Source organism: Dasypus novemcinctus, chromosome 2 (genome assembly GCF_030445035.2).
Source record: "Dasypus novemcinctus isolate mDasNov1 chromosome 2, mDasNov1.1.hap2, whole genome shotgun sequence".
NCBI classification, from domain to species: Eukaryota; Metazoa; Chordata; class Mammalia; order Cingulata; family Dasypodidae; genus Dasypus; species Dasypus novemcinctus.
The window spans coordinates 148,725,021-148,730,669 of NC_080674.1; the positions used below are offsets into that span (position 1 = coordinate 148,725,021).

Below are 5,649 nucleotides of genomic sequence, written 5' to 3' on the forward strand. Positions count from 1 at the left end.
TGGTGCTGGGGTTTAATATATACCCAGGGGACCTGAATCTCTGGACTGACCATATGATAGCCAGGCCCTGAGCCTCAACAATCTTCAGCTCCTACACTCTGATTTATTGAACTTACCCCACTCAGCTAACATGGAGTTGAAGAAGGTCAGCCACCACACCATGGAGCCAAGAGCACCTACAACTGAAAGCAGGAGGATTGCATCCAGCATCCATGTGGAATCTAAGCCCCCTCTTGATATAGATGTGGAGTGGACACAACCATTCCAAGGTCCACAGGATGGTGGAATAGAATATGGATTAGAGTGGACTTACTGATATTCTATTCATGAACTATAATGATTAGTAATTGAAGAAAATGTGGCATTGGTGTGGAGAAAGTGGCCATGGTGGCTGCTGGGGGTAAGGAATGGGAGGAAGAGATGAGATGTGGAGGCGTTTTCAGGACTTGGAGTTGTCCTGGGTGATGCTGTAGGGACAGTTACCGGACATTGTATGTCCTCCCATGGCCCACTGGGTGGAACATGGGAGAGTGTGGGCTATGATGTGGACCACTGACCATGAGGTGCAGCGGTGCTCCGAGATGTGTTCACCAAATGCAGTGAATGTCTCATGATGATGGACGAGGTTGTTGCTGTGGAGGAAGGGGTGGGGGGTATATGGGGACCTCCTATTTTTTGAATGTAATGTTGGAAAAATAAATAAAGACAAAAAAATTTATGTAATAAAACCAGAAGATAAATAAACTCGAATTTGCTCTGCAGAGAGGTATGGAAGCAAAGTAGGTAATCTCTTATTTAATTCTCCTCTGCACTCAAGTATACCTGCTTCCTGGCAAGTCTGAGGTTAGGGGACCTATACCCTCACTCTTACCCCCCCATGCCCTCATTAAGCAACATTAGAATCTAAGTGGGAAAGAGCTGGCAAAGTTGTCCTTTGCCAAGTGGTCAATCCCTCCTGAAATGAAGGTAGGTCCACCCTGTCTCTCCTAAACAGAAGAGAATGTTCAAGAAATGAAATGTTTAAAAAAAGCCATTGAAGATATGGCTAACCCCAGCACTGGGTTCACCTGTGTGCTCAGGGAGTATGTGGCATGAGAAAGGAATCAAGTAGCAGCATTCAGAAACAGTCGTGAGTTAGATCCCTGAAGTCTCTCCCTCCTGCAGGGAGAGGTTGCTTTTCCATGTTGGGAGGGAGGTGGGAAGGACACATGACTTAGACATTGGTGACTGTGGTCTCCTTCACAGGCTGGATGCTGTTCATCTCCACAATAGGGCCTTTTCCGGCTCTATTGGCCTCCTGTGCCTGCCCTTCAAAGACCCTTGTAATATCCTCAAAAGTCCTGCCACATTCTCAGGGACTTTGAAGAAGGTGAAGGTCAAGAATACAACAAGGAAGCCTGCGAAGATGATAAAAATGTAGGTTCCTAAATAGGCTGAAGCTCAGGAAAGAGCAGTCCCACCAAAAAGTTGGAGGTCCAGTTGGAACAACCAGCCACTGCCATTGCAGCTGGGTGGGGTCCCTGGCTGAAAAGTTCAGCCACAATAAACCAGGGAATGAGCCAGGTCCAATTTCAAAGAAAGCCACAAAGATCATGATGGCCCCAATGCAGACAAAAGTCATCCAACCATATTCATCCTTTAGTAACAAGGAAATGGTCATCAAAATGCAACAAACAGCCATCCCTCCAAGGCCTAGCATATGTAGAGTCCTTCCTGCCTTTTCCACAAGAAACAACAAAACCACAGTGAAGATAGTATTGACCATACCAGCACCAATAGTGGCATAGATTGGCTCCTTAATATCTGCATCTTTGAAGATTCTTGTAGAGTAATAGAACACAGCATTGATTCCAGAGAGCTGCTGAGAGAGTTGGAGTACAACGGAAATGATGATGGGTTGTCGGTAGTTGGGTGCTCTAAAGAGTTCCAGCACATTGACTTTCTTTTCTTGTGCCATCCTAGCACTCTCCTCTTTCATCTTGCAGATGTCCTGGCTCACATCCTGAACATCCCACAACTGCTGGAGGACCTGCTTGGCATTCTCCTCTTCCTTTCTGTTGATGAGCAAGAATCTAGGACTTTCAGGGCAAAATGGAAGGGCTATACTCTGCAAGACAGCTGGGATGATGGTGAAGCCTAATAGCACAGGCCACAGCTCTTCAGATCCCAAGATGATGTCCAGACCAAAGATCTGGGCCACCAGAATCCCGATGATAATGCCCAGCTGGTTGAGAGTACCGAAGGCACCCCATAGGGCAATAGGAGATATCTCTCCAATGTACATGGGCATGAAACCTGTGCAGAGTCCACAGAAGATGCCAATAAGCAAGCGGCCAGCGATCAACATTTCAACCGACTTGGCTATTTTACAGAAACCCATAAGGCAGCCACCACCGATTGCCAGTAGGTTGACAATAGACATTGAATTGTGCTCTCTCAGGAGCATTATGACTCCAGTACTCCAGTAGCCAAACTGGAAAGAGTCGATTGTGGCAATCGTGATGGCGAAGATCAGAGGTGGGTAACCTTTTCTGTCCCCATGGTCCTAATTTATTTCTTTCTAATCTTCAATGAAGATCTAGGAGTGGTATTCCAGAAATACCCTTTTCAGGCAACAAAACCTTCAAAGGTCCTTTTCAGTAGCAAGTTCTTTTATTCCTCAGTAACACTCAACAATCTAACTCCTCATCTTTAGCAGCATCACTCATAATAACCTCTTATGATTCTTTTTATTTCTGTGGGGTCAGTTGTAACTCCCCCACCCACCCCCCTTTCGTTTGTGATTGTTTTTATTTATTTATTTATTTAAAGATTTATTTTTTTAAATTTTTATTTAATTCCCCCCCTCCCCTGGTTGTCTGTTCTCTGTGTCTATTTGCCGCGTCTTGTTTCTTCTGTCCGCCTCCGTTGTCAGCGGCATGGGAAGTGTGGGCAGCGCCATTCCTGGGCAGGCTGCACCCTCCTTCGTGCTGGGCGGCTCTCCTTACTAGCGCACTCCTTGCGCGTGGGGCTCCCCTACGCGGGGGACACCTCCGCGTGGCAGGGCACTCCTTGCGCGCATCAGCACTGTGCATGGGCCAGCTCCACACGGGTCAAGGAGGCCCGGGGCTTGAACCGCGGACCTCCCATGTGGCAGACGGACGCCCCAACCACTGGGCCAAGTCCGTTTCCCTGTGATTGTATTTATTTGTATCTTCTCTCTTTTTTTTCCTTTGTTGGTCTAGCTAGGAGTTTGTCAATTTTATTGATCTTCTTAAAGAACCAGCTTTAGGTTTTGTTGATTTTATCTACTTTTTTTTTGGTCACAATTTCATTTATTTCTGCTCTAATCTTTATTATTTCTTTCCTTCTGCTGCTTTGGGATTGGTTTGCTGTTCTTTTTCTAGTTTCTCTAGCTGTTCAGTTAAATCTTTGAGTTTAGCTCTTTCTTGTTTTTTTAATATAGGCATTTATGGATATAAATTTCCCTTTCAAGACTGCCTTCACTGTATCCCATAAGTTTTGATAAGTTGAGTACTCATTTTCATTTGTTTCTTTATATTTACAGATTTCACTTGCAATTTCTTCTTCGACCCATTGATTATTTAGGACTGTGTTGTTCAGCCTCCACACATTTGCAAATTTACTTTTTTCCTATTACTGATTTCCAGTTTCATTCTATTATTATGTGAGAAGGTGCGTTGTATAATTTCAATCTTTTTTTATATATTGAGTCTTGCATTGTGACCTAACATATTATCTATCCTGGAGGAAGATCTATGAGCACTTGAGAAGAATACATAACCTGCTGAGTTTGGTTACAGTGTTCTGTATCTGTCTGTTAGGTCTAACTTGTTCTTTATACTGTTCAAGTTCTCTGTTTCCTTGTTGATCTTCTGTCTAGTGGTTCTATCTAACGATGTGAGTGGTGTGTTGAAGTCTCCAATGATTGTTGTAGAGATGTCTATTTCTTCCCTCAGTTTTGACAGTGTTTGCCTCATGTATTTTGGGGGCACCCTGGTTAGGTGCATAGATATTTATGACTACTATTTCTTCCTGGTGGATTGTCCCTTTTATTAATATATAATGGACTTTGTATCTCTTATAACTTTTTTGCATTTAAAGTCTGTTTTGTCTGTTATTAGTATAGCTACTTCTCTTTTTTGGTTACTGTTTGCGTGGAGTATCTTTTTCCAGCCTTTGACTTTCAGTCAGTTTGTGTCCCTGGGTCTAGGATGAGTCTCTTGTAGGCAGCATATGAATGGCTTATATTTCTTTATCCATTCTGTTAACATATATATTTTAATTGGGGAGTTTAATTCATTCACATTCAGTGATATTACTGTAAATGCACCATTTACTTTTATCATTTTATTCCTTGGTTTTCATATGTTGTATATTATTTTCATCTGTCTTTTTACTCTTTTGGTTATCCTTTCTGCTATTTTTCTTCTATACTCTCCTCCAAGCCTCTCTCTCCTGTGTTTTGCTTTGAGGCTCTATGGGTTCCTTTAATATTTCCTGCAAAAGTGGATTTTTTTTTTCAATAACTCTCTTAGTTTCTGTTTGTTTGTGAATATTTTAAACTCAACTTCATTTGTGAAGGGCAATTTTGTTGGATAAAGAATTCTTGGCTGTCAGTTTGTTTCTTTCAGTTTCCTAATCATATCATATAACTGTCTTCTTGTCTCCATGGTTTCTGATGAGAAATCCTCACTAAGTCTTACTGGGTGACTGTTGTATGTGATTGTTTACTTTTCCTTTGCTGCTCTCAGAATTTTCTTTTATCTTTGACATTTGACAGTCTGGGTAGTATGTGTCTTGGAGTAGGTCTATCTGCATTTATTCTGATTGAGGTACACTATGCTTCTTGAACATGTAAGTCCATTTCTTTCGTGAAGTTGGGAAATTGTCAGCTATTATTTCTTCAAATACTTTTTCTGCCTCTTTTCCTTTCTCTTCTTCTGAAACTCCCACGACACATATGTTTTTGCATTTTATGTTACCATTTAACTCCCTGAGCCCCTGCTCAATTTTTCCCCCATTCTTTTCTCTCTTCAATTTCACCTGTTCTGTCTTTTGTGTCATTTCAAGTCTACTGTTGTGTGCCTCTAGTGTGTTTTTTTAATCTCATCTACCATGTCTTTCATTCCTATGAGTTCTGTTATTTTTCTATTCAGGTTTTCAAATTCATCTTTGTGCTTACTCAGTGTCTTCTTGATGTCCTTTATCTCTTTAGCCATATTGTCTTTCAATGCATAAATTTGTGTCCATCTTGTTAATTAGTTGTCTCAAATCCTGTGTCTCTTCTGGGGCTTTGATACATTCCTTTGCTTGGGCTGTTTCTTCCATTTTCTTAGCATGGCTTGTAATTTTTTGCTGATGTTTAGGTATCTGATTAGGTTGGTTAATTACTCAGATACTCAATTTCTCTCCCTTTCATAGGGTTTTAGTGGCTGGAGGCTGTGTGTTACAGCTGTTCTTTTTTTAAATTAAAGATTATGTTTTTTGTTTTATTTCTGCCAGCCCCCCTTCCCCCCCGCCAAAATGGCTCCCACATCCGTCTGCTCATTGTCTGCTTGTCTTCTTTAGGAGGTCCCGGGAACTGAACCCAGGACCTCCCATGTGGGTGGCGAGTGTCCAACTGCTTGAGCCACTTTTGTTCCCTAC

General features: G+C 42.1%; 1 pseudogene; it reads right to left on the reverse strand.

The window, feature by feature from the left end:
- Positions 1 to 1,213: 1,213 nt before the first annotated feature.
- On the reverse strand, positions 1,214 to 2,446 carry LOC101432567 (solute carrier family 2, facilitated glucose transporter member 3 pseudogene; annotated as a pseudogene).
- Positions 2,447 to 5,649: the final 3,203 nt, after the last annotated feature.